The sequence below is a fragment of the Rutidosis leptorrhynchoides genome, chromosome 3 (assembly GCF_046630445.1).
Source record: "Rutidosis leptorrhynchoides isolate AG116_Rl617_1_P2 chromosome 3, CSIRO_AGI_Rlap_v1, whole genome shotgun sequence".
NCBI classification, from domain to species: Eukaryota; Viridiplantae; Streptophyta; class Magnoliopsida; order Asterales; family Asteraceae; genus Rutidosis; species Rutidosis leptorrhynchoides.
In genome coordinates this window covers 327,318,938-327,331,671 of record NC_092335.1, presented here as the reverse complement: position 1 = coordinate 327,331,671, position 12,734 = coordinate 327,318,938, and positions in this window count along the sequence as shown.

Below are 12,734 nucleotides of genomic sequence, written 5' to 3'. Positions count from 1 at the left end.
TATATTTTTTATAGAATGCAGATACATATATAAATATAGATAGATATATAAATATATAGATATAAATAAGATATAATACAAATAAATGAAAAGTGAAGTCCAATAATTCTATTTCCCATCGTGATCCATCTGAAGTTGATTTATTCCCTTGATTATAAGCTCGTACAAATCAAATATATCATCAAAGGAACCAGTCAAAATCTGTTTAGGGTCAACATCTACTTTATATTAATTTATTTTATTTCAATTATTTTTTTCTGACTTTGATTCTTTCTGTCGATGATGATGGCCATAAATCCACGACAATTTCAACTGTAAACGTTGCCAAAGAGCTTTATATTATCAATTGTCAAAAACCAACTCCCTTAACCACTTTAAATTTACTGAATTGAAAATAGAAAATAAGAACAGGTTATGAACTCTGTTCTTGAACTCGTTTTATTCAAACCTCAATTTTGAAATCAATTGCAAAAAGTAATAATGCAGTTCTACTAGGAATCATTCCAGTAAACTATCTGTAAAAGATTTTCTTCCAATTATTCGTATTTGATCTGAATTCGTGAGTCAAAGTTTTTGAATCAAAAAGTCAACAATTATTCATCCATCAAATTCGAGTTGTCTGTGATGAATTAATTTAAAATAACGATTCCTTTAGTTTTTATATGAGATTAGGAAACTATCTTGTGTTATAGTCTTTAGCTATAATACAATTAAAATCGAAAATCGTTTTTTTTATATGCTCGACGAATAACAACGGCCCTTTTGCTCTCTTTATTTTTTTTTCTTTCCAAACAAATTCATCACAAACAACTCTGTATATACCGAATTCAAGACTCTAAATCAATTTGGTAATTAATTTTCGAAGATGAGGTACAAGTCACTGCTCGATGAAAAATTTAAAGAAGAAGGGGAATAGGAAACAGAATATAGATGTTATATATGTATGAGAGTTTGGTATATTATCAGAAAAACATAAATGGTGGAGTGGTTTAGAGTGTGGTTATGTGGACGGGTGGTCGCGGGTTCGAGCCCAGCTTAGTGTGTTTTCTTTTTGGAAGAAATTGTGAGGTAGTCTCCCATTTTTAAAAATTATTATTATTATTGTTATTATTATTGTCTTAGTATTATTAGTATTTATTATTAATATGATAATGGTTATTAATTATAATATTTAGAAGTATCCTTATTACTTTTATGAGAATAATAAAGTTTAGTATTAGATCATTAAAAATTAAGACTTGCATCGTTTTAAAATTATTGGTATTATTGTTATTATTACTAGTATTATCATTAGTTATCATATATCATTATTATAATTATAATTATAACTAAGAACGTTGTTAATACTACTATTATTATTATTATTATTATTATTATTATTATTATTATTATTATTATTATTATTATTATTATTATTACATTTATTAACTACTAATAAATGTATTATCATTATTATCATTATGTTAACATAAAGACTATGATTAATACTATTATTATTTTGATTAAGTAACTTCATTAAGTATTAACAACATCATTATTAGTATTATTATTAATAACGTTATTATCAGTATTATCAATAGTAATTCATTAGTATTATCAAAAACTAACTTTTAAGTAGATAAATACTTTGTACATAAAATATATCTATTATATATATATATATATATTATAATTATATCAATATTTTACATAACTATATATATATATATATATATATATATATATATATATATATATATATATATATATATATATATATATATATCAAACCTATAAATATTATCTATATAAATACTTACAAATAACAAACTTTTGATTTTTAAAATAACACTAAACAATTATGTATATGAATATGGATATATATAACTACATAAATCTTAATCATTTTGAATATATACACAAGTTAAATATATATTATATAAATTAAAATATAACAAATAAATTTGTTCGATTACAATTATGTGTATTAATAAATATATAAATGATATAGGTTCGTGAATCCGAGGCCAACCTTACCTTTGTCCATTGTCGTTATATGTATTTTTACTACAAAATATATTAGGTGAGTTTTCATTAATCCCCTTTTAAATGCTTTTGCAATATATATTTTTGGGACTGAGAATACATGCGCAACTTTTATAACTGTTTTATGAAATAGACACAAGTAATTGAAACTACATTATATGGTTGAATTATCGAAATCGAATATGCCCTTTTTATTAAGTCTGGTAATCTAAGAATTATAGAACAGACACCCTAATTGATACGAATCCTAAAGATAGATCTATCGGGCCCAACAAGCCCCATCCAAAGTACCGGATGCTTTAGTACTTCAAAATTTATATCATGTCTGAAGGAGGATCCCGGAATGATGGGGATATTCTTATATACAAATTGTGAATGTCGGTTACCAGGTGTTCAATCCATATGAATGATATTTTTGTCTCTATGCATGGGACGTATGTTTATGAGAAATGGAAATATGAAATCTTGTGGTCTATTAAAATTATGAAATGATTATTTATGTTAAGCTAATGAACTCACTAACCTTTTGGTTGACACTTTAAAGCATATTTATTCTCATGTACGAAAGAAATCTTCCGCTGTACATTTGCTTATCATAGAGATATTACTTGGAGTCATTCATGACATATTTCAAAAGATGTTGCATTCGAGTCTTTCAGTTCATCAAGGTTATCATTAAGTCAATTATAGTAAGATATATTACGAAATGGTATGCATGTTGTCAACTTTCGATGTAATGAAAGATTGTCTTTTCAAAAACGAATGCAATGTTTGTAAAATGTATCATATAGAGGTCAAGTACTGTAGTGACCCGAACTTTTCCATGTTTATATATATTAATTGAGATTGATATTTACATGATTAAATGTTTCCAACATGTTAAGCAATCAAACTTGTTAAGACTTGATTAATTGAAATATGTTTCATATAGACAATTGACCACCCAAGTTGACCGGCGATTCACGAACGTTAAAACTTGTAAAAATGACATGACGATATATATATGGATATACATATGGTTAACATGAGATTATGATAAGTAAGTATCTCCATAAGTATATTAACAATGAGTTATATACATATAAACAAGACTACTAACTTAAGGATTTCGAAACGAGACATATATGTAACGATTATCGTTGTAACGACATTTAAATGTATATATATCATATTAAGATATATTAATATATCATAATATCATGATAATATAATAATTTAACATCTCATTAGATATAATAAACAATGGGTTAACAACATTAATTGAGATCGTTAACTTAAAGGTTTCAAAACAACACTTACATGTAACGACTAACGATGACTTAACGACTCAGTTAAAATGTATATACATGTAGTGTATTTAGATGTATTAAAATACTTTTGGAAGACTTCAAGACATATATCAAAACACTCATACTTAACGAAAATGGTTACAGTTACTTTCCCATTCTTTTCTTTCATCAAGAATTCTAGTCGTATTCTTACCCGTATTATACACAGCTTCAAAACGTACTTACTATGGGTATATACCAATAGAAACTAGCATGAGATTCCACTCTTGATTATGTCATGTATGACTAATCAATTTTAACTTCTACCATGAGCTAGTCAACTAACTAGAACTCCTTTTAACCCCACTCACCACTCACCAATTACCACTCATCATTCACTCTATTTCACTTCCAATTCTCTTTCTAATTCTCTCTCAACACACACACACACACACTCTATTATGAACGTATTTTTCCAGTAGTTAATCATCATCTTCATCAAAAATCACTTCAAGAATCAAGCTATAATCATCATAGGAAGAACACTTCAAGAACACTTCAAAAATCCCTTCTAGTTTACTAATTTACTTCCAAGCTTTCTAATCCATTCCAAGTAATCATCTAAGATCAAGAAACCTTTATTATATACAGTAGGTTATCTTTCTTATTCAAGGTAATATTCATATTCAAACTTTGATTCAATTTCTATAACTATAAACTATCTTAATTCGAGCAAAAATCTTACTTGAACTTGTTTTTGTGTCATGATCCTACTTCAAGAACTTTCAAGCCATCCAAGATCCTTTGAAGCTAGATCATTTCTTGTCACTTCCAGTAGGTTTACCTACTAAACTTGAGGTAGTAATTATGTTCATAACATCATTCGATTCATATATATAAAACTATCTTATTCGAAGGTTTAAACTCGTAATCACTAGAACATAGTTTAGTTAATTCTAAACTTGTTCGCAAACAAAAGTTAATCCTTCTAACTTGACTTTTAAAATTAACTAAACACATGTTCTATATCTATATGATATGCTAACTTAATGATTTAAAACCTGGAAACACGAAAAACACCGTAAAACCGGATTTACGCCGTCGTAGTAACACCGCGGGCTGTTTTGGGTTAGTTAATTAAAAACTATGATAAACTTTGATTTAAAATTTGTTATTCTGAGAAAATGATTTTTATTATGAACATGAAACTATATCCAAAAATTATGGTTAAACTCAAAGTGGAAGTATGTTTTCTAAAATGGTCATCTAGACGTCGTTCTTTCGACTGAAATGACTACCTTACAAAAATGACTTGTAACTTATTTTTCCGACTATAAACCTATACTTTTTCTGTTTAGATTCATAAAATAGAGTTCAATACGAAACCATAGCAATTTGATTCACTCAAAACGGATTTAAAATGAAGAAGTTATGGGTAAAACAAGATTGGATAATTTTTCTCATTTTAGCTACGTGAAAATTGGTAACAAATCTATTCCAACCATAACTTAATCAACTTGTATTGTATATTATGTAATCTTGAGATACCATAGACACGTATACAATGTTTTGATCTATCATGTCGACACATCTATATATATTTCGGAACAACCATAGACACTCTATATGTGAATGTTGGAGTTAGCTATACAGGGTTGAGGTTGATTCCAAAATATATATAGTTTGAGTTGTGATACGTATACACTGGGTCGTGGATTGATTCAAGATAATATTTATCAATTTATTTCTGTACATCTAACTGTGGACAACTAGTTGTAGGTTACTAACGAGGACAGCTGACTTAATAAACTTAAAACATCAAAATATATTAAAAGTGTTGTAAATATATTTTGAACATACTTTAATATATATGTATATATTGTTATAGTTTCGTGAATCAACAGTGGCCAAGTCTTACTTCTCGACGAAGTAAAAATCTGTGAAAGTGAGTTATAGTCCCACTTTTAAAATCTAATATTTTTGGGATGAGAATACATGCAGGTTTTATAAATGATTTACAAAATAGACACAAGTACGTGAAACTACATTCTATGGTTGAATTATCGAAATCGAATATGCCCCTTTTTATTAAGTCTGGTAATCTAAGAATTAGGGAACATACACCCTAATTGACGCGAATCCTAAAGATAGATCTATCGGGCCCAACAAGCCCCATCCAAAGTACCGGATGCTTTAGTACTTCGAAATTTATATCATATCCGAAGGGTGTCCCGGAATGATGGGGATATTCTTATATATGCATCTTGTTAATGTCGGTTACCAGGTGTTCACCATATGAATGATTTTTATCTCTATGTATGGGATGTGTATTGAAATATGAAATCTTGTGGTCTATTATTATGATTTGATATATATAGGTTAAACCTATAACTCACCAACATTTTTGTTGACGTTTTAAGCATGTTTATTCTTAGGTGATTATTAAGAGCTTCCGCTGTCGCATACTTAAATAAGGACGAGATTTGGAGTCCATGCTTGTATGATATTGTGTAAAAACTGCATTCAAGAAACTTATTTTGTTGTAACATATTTGTATTGTAAACCATTATGTAATGGTCGTGTGTAAACAGGATATTTTAGATTATCATTATTTGATAATCTACGTAAAGCTTTTTAAACCTTTATTGATGAAATAAAGGTTATGGTTTATTTTAAAATGAATGCAGTCTTTGAAAAACGTCTCATATAGAGGTCAAAACCTCGCAACGAAATCAATTAATATGGAACGTTTTTAATCAATAAGAACGGGACATTTCAGTTGGTATCAGAGCGTTGGTCTTAGAGAACCAGAATTTTGCATTAGTGTGTCTTATCGAGTTTGTTAGGATGCATTAGTGAGTCTAGACTTCGACTGTGTTTACTTGAAAAATGATTGCTTAACAAATTTTGTTGGAAACTATATATTTTTAACATGTGAATATTATGTGATATATTAATCTCTTAACGCGTTTGATATTATGTGATAGATGTCTACCTCTAGAACAAGTCCCATTGACTCACCTAATAATAATAAAGAGCCAAATGTAAATTGGAATGATTCGTGGACTGATTCACAAGTTCCCTAAGAAGAACCGGAAGAAGAGTCGGAACCGGAAGAAGAATCGGAACCGGAAGGAGAATCGGAACTGGATGAAGAAATAGAACCGGTGGGGGAAATAATAAAACGGTTAAGTAAAAGAAAATCCTCAACCAACCGACCAAGGTTAATTATGGTCAATGGTGTTTCCGCTAAGGAAGCAAAATATTGGGAGGATTACCAATTCTCCGATGAATCGGATTCTGACGAGAATTCCGATGATGTTATAGAAATTACCCCAACTGAATTTAAAAAGGCAAAAGAAAATAATAAGGGAAAGGGCATAAAAATAGAGAAATCTAATTCCAACCCCGATGAACTTTATATGTATCGTCAACCCCCGAAGTCCTTAAGTTGTAACAATGACCCGGGAACCTCTAAACCACCAGGTTTTTCTAAACCAATGTGGAAAACGACGGCTCGTATTAGGGGAACATCATATATCCCTAGAAACTTGGCAAAACGAACCAAAACCGAAGAAGAAGAAACAAGCGAGTCGGAATAAGATAGTTGTATTCGTGTGGTGTAATATATGTAATATAGTGTGCTTATGCTTTATGATATATGTAAAAATTGCTTGTATTAATAAGTATTTTTTTTTTATGAATCTAACTCTTGTCTATTTTACAGTATAAAAACACAAAATGGATAGACAACCTAATATTTTAAGAGACCTACCCGGAGACATGATCGATGAAATCTTGTCTAGAGTCGGTCAGAATTCTTCGGCACAACTATTTAAGGCGAGATCAGTTTGTAAGACATTCGAAGAACGTTTCAAGAATGCCTTGGTTTATAAAAGGCTTTCGTTCGAAAGATAGAGGATATCACATTGGGAAATCCATAAGTTACGATGTGTTTACTTTGATGCATATATTGCGGGGAACCCAAATGCTATTTTACGCAATGGGTTAAGAAATTATTTTGACTCAATATATCCGAATATTGGACTTCGTGAATTAGAAAAAGCGGCTAACATGCAACATAAAGAAGCATGTTATGCTTACGGATTAGTAATGTTCGCTTCTCACCAAAGTGAGAACAAGAACATCGGCCTACAACTATTAAACAAAACGTTCCCACAAGTGACGGAGTCGGTAATTGGCGTAAGAAATGAGGTTTTTAGATTGTTACGGGACTGTTGGACATTACGTAACCCTCGTCCCTTTGATGACGTTACAACACGCTGTCTTATCAACGGCCATAACGGTTATGTTCCACAAGACCAAGGATGGGAAGTAATCCTAGTAAAACCAGAATGCATGACTTGTTTCTGGACGTATGAATTACGTGTCTTTATTGCCTTTGCTGAACGACTTGTGTACTAGCTAGAATTATCTTCACAACCATCTTGTATCAAATTTATTGTGTGCTATATTTCATGCTATATGTAAAATAAGCGGTATTGTAAGTTTGTAAAATATTGTGTAAAAGTTTGAACGCGAAATATTATTATAATCAATTTTTCATATAGAATTGTAGTAGTTGAATTGTATATTAGCTACTAAGTATGAACTTAACGGGTAGGTACTACCCGAATTTAAACTTATAAAACGCTAATATGAAGAAAAAGCTTTTATAAATGAGTTCATATTATGCTACGAAATACTATTAACTACTCTTAATATTCTGTATGATTAACTTGTTCCATTTGACTATTTTGAAGGAAATGGCACCGACTACTCGACACACCGTGAATATGAATGAAGAGGAATTCCGTACTTTTCTAGCTTCAAACATAGCCACAGTACAGGCTGCGCTACATACCAACAATAACCTTGGATCTAGCAGTACAGGAAATCGTGTAGGATGCACCTACAAAGAATTCACTGCCTGCAAACCTTTGGAATTTGATGGAACTGAAGGACCGATCGGATTGAAACGGTGGACCGAGAAGGTCGAATCGGTGTTTGCCATAAGTAAGTGTACTGAAGATGACAAAGTAAAGTACGCTACGCATACCTTCACAGGTTCTGCGTTAACATGGTGGAATACCTATCTAGAGCAAGTGGGACAAGACGATGCGTACGCACTACCGTGGTCAGCATTCAAGCACTTGATGAACGAGAAGTACCGTCCCAGAACCGAGGTCAATAAGCTCAAGACAGAACTTAGAGGGTTACGAACCCAAGGATTTGATATTACCACGTACGAAAGACGATTCATAGAATTGTGCCTATTGTGTCCGGGAGCATTCGAAGATGAGGAAGAGAAGATCGATGCGTTTGTGAAAGGATTACCGGAAAGAATCCAAGAAGATATAAGTTCACACGAGCCCGCCTCCATACAACAGGCATGTAGAATGGCTCACAAACTAGTGAACCAGATTGAAGAAAGAATTAAAGAACAGACTGCTGCAGAGACCAATGTGAAGCAAGTCAAAAGAAAGTGGGAGGAAAACGGTGATAAGAATCACCAATACAACAACAACAGCAATTACAACAATAATCGCAACAATTATTCCAACAATCGCAACATCAATCGCAACTACAACAAACGGCCCAACAACAACAACAACAACAACAACAACAACAACAACAGCAGCAGCAACTACAACAATCATCCCAACAACAATAATAACCGCAACAACAACAACAATCAGAAGCAGCTATGCCAAAGGTGTGAAAAGTATCACTCGGGGTTCTGCACCAAATTTTGCAACAAGTGTAAAAGAAATGGTCATAGCGCGGCGAAGTGTGAGGTCTACGGACCAGGGGTTAATAGAACGAAAGGAACAAATGGTGTCGGAATGAGTAATGGCGGAGCAAGTAGTGTCGGAGCAAGTTATGCCAATGTAGTTTGTTATAAATGTGGAAAACCGGGCCACATCATTAAAAATTGCCCGAACCAGGAGAACACGAATGGACAAGGCCGCGGAAGAGTTTTCAATATTAATGCGGCAGAGGCACAAGAAGACCCGGAGCTTGTTACGGGTACGTTTCTTATTGACAATAAATCTGCTTACGTTTTATTTGATTCGGGTGCGGATAGAAGCTATACGAGTAGAGATTTTTGTACTAAATTAAGTTGTCCATTGACGCCTTTGGATAGTAAATTTTAACTCGAATTAGCAAATGGTAAATTAATTTCAGTAGATAATATATGTCGAAATTGAGAAATTAAACTGGTTAGCGAAACATTTAAGATTGATTTGATACCAGTAGAGTTAGGGAGTTTTGATGTGATAATCGGTATGGACTGGTTGAAAGAAGTGAAAGCAGAGATCGTTTGTTACAAAAATGCAATTCGCATTATACGAGAAAAAGGAAAACCCTTAATGGGGTACGGAGAAAAGGGCAACACGAAGCTACATCTTATTAGTAATTTGAAGGCAAAAAAGCTAATAAGAAAAGGTTGCTATGCTGTTCTAGCACACGTCGAGAAAGTACAAACTGAAGAAAAGAGCATCAATGATGTTCCCATTGCAAAAGAATTTCCCGATGTATTTCCGAAAGAATTACCGGGATTACCCCCACATAGATCCGTTGAATTTCAAATAGATCTTGTACCAGGAGCTGCACCAATAGCTCGTGCTCCTTACAGACTCGCACCCAGCGAGATGAAAGAACTGCAAAGCCAATTACAAGAACTTTTAGAGCGTGGTTTCATTCGACCAAGCACATCACCGTGGGGAGCTCCTGTTTTGTTTGTCAAGAAGAAAGATGGTACATTCAGGTTGTGTATCGACTACCGAGAGTTGAACAAACTTACCATCAAGAACCGCTACCCACTACCGAGAATCGATGACTTATTTGATCAACTACAAGGCTCGTCTGTTTATTCAAAGATTGACTTACGTTCCGGGTATCATCAAATGCGGGTGAAAGAAGATGATATTCCAAAGACTGCTTTCAGAACACGTTACGGTCATTACGAGTTTATGGTCATGCCATTTGGTTTAACTAATGCACCAGTTGTGTTCATGGACCTTATGAACCGAGTGTGTGGACCATACCTTGACAAGTTTGTCATTGTTTTCATTGATGACATACTTATTTACTCAAAGAATGACCAAGAACATGGTGAACATTTGAGAAAGGTGTTAGAAGTATTGAGGAAGGAAGAATTATACGCTAAGTTTTCAAAGTGTGCATTTTGGTTGGAAGAAGTTCAATTCCTCGGTCACATAGTGAACAAAGAAGGTATTAAGGTGGATCCGGCAAAGATAGAAACTGTTGAAAAGTGGGAAACCCCGAAAACTCCGAAACACATAAGCCAGTTTTTAGGACTAGCTGGTTACTACAGAAGGTTCATCCAAGACTTTTCCAGAATAGCAAAACCCTTGACTGCATTAACGCATAAAGGGAAGAAATTTGAATGGAATGATGAACAAGAGACAGCGTTACAGTTATTGAAGAAAAAGCTAACTACGGCACCTATATTGTCATTGCCTGAAGGGAATGATGATTTTGTAATTTATTGTGATGCATCAAAGCAAGGTCTCGGTTGTGTATTAATGCAACGAACGAAGGTGATTGCTTATGCGTCTAGACAATTGAAGATTCACGAACAAAATTATACGACGCATGATTTGGAATTAGGCGCGGTTGTTTTTGCATTAAAGACTTGGAGGCACTACTTATATGGGGTCAAAAGTATTATATATACCGACCACAAAAGTCTTCAACACATATTTAATCAGAAACAACTGAATATGAGGCAGCGTAGGTGGATTGAATTATTGAATGATTACGACTTTGAGATTCGTTACCACCCGGGGAAGGCAAATGTGGTAGCCGATGCCTTGAGCAGGAAGGACAGAGAACCCATTCGAGTAAAATCTATGAATATAATGATTCATAATAACCTTACTACTCAAATAAAGGAGGCGCAACAAGGAGTTTTAAAAGAGGGAAATTTAAAGGATGAAATACCCAAAGGATCGGAGAAGCATCTTAATACTCGGGAAGACGGAACCCGGTATAGGGCTGAAAGGATTTGGGTACCAAAATTTGGAGATATGAGAGAAATGGTACTTAGAGAAGCTCATAAAACCAGATACTCAATACATCCTGGAACGGGGAAGATGTACAAGGATCTCAAGAAACATTTTTGGTGGCCAGGTATGAAAGCTGATGTTGCTAAATACGTAGGAGAATGTTTGACGTGTTCTAAGGTCAAAGCTGAGCATCAGAAACCATCAGGTCTACTTCAATAACCCGAAATCCCAGAATGGAAATGGGAAAACATTACCATGGATTTCATCACTAAATTGCCAAGGACTGCAAGTGGTTTTGATACTATTTGGGTAATAGTTGATCGTCTCACCAAATCAGCACCCTTCCTGCCAATAAGTGAAGATGACAAGATGGAGAAGTTAGCACGACTGTATTTGAAGGAAGTCGTCTCCAGACATGGAATACCAATCTCTATTATCTCTGATAGGGATGGCAGATTTATTTCAAGATTCTGGCAGACATTACAGCAAGCATTAGGAACTAGTCTAGATATGAGTACTGCCTATCATCCACAAACTGATGGGCAGAGCGAAAGGACGATACAAACGCTTGAAGACATGCTACGAGCATGTGTTATTGATTTCGGAAATAGTTGGGATCGACATCTACCGTTAGCATAATTTTCCTACAACAACAGCTACCATTCAAGCATTGAGATGGCGCCGTTTGAAGCACTTTATGGTAGAAAGTGCAGGTCTCTGATTTGTTGGAGTGAAGTGGGGGATAGACAGATTACGGGTCCGGAGATTATACAAGAAACTACCGAGAAGATCATCCAAATTCAACAACGGTTGAAAACCACCCAAAGTCGACAAAAGAGCTACGCTGACATTAAAAGAAAAGATATAGAATTTGAAATTGGAGAGATGGTCATGCTTAAAGTTGCACCTTGGAAAGGCGTTGTTCGATTTGGTAAACGAGGGAAATTAAATCCAAGGTATATTGGACCATTCAAGATTATTGATCGTGTCGGACCAGTAGCTTACTGTTGGTCCCTTAATAACAACAGGAGTATTGTAGAGGGGGGGTGAATACAATTCTTTTCTTAATTAACTAGTCAGTTAATCACGTTTAGTATTCTGTAGTAAATAAGATAGAGTCACAGGTAATTTTCAACTGTTATTCTTTATTGATTAAATCAGAAAGAATCACAACTATCCTTGGCGGAAATGATAGTTGGTTGATACAGATTACCTAGATTATAGCTAAGAGATAAACTAAAGCTATTACACGGTTTTGACTCTAACAGATAAACCCACACCACTACTTTTTACAATAGTGGATACTACAATATATATAGTAGTTCTATTAACTGTGTAATTAGTCTATTGTCCACTAGTACATTGGATGCTTTGTACTTGTGGGGACAATTGTGTCAGAAGGCGT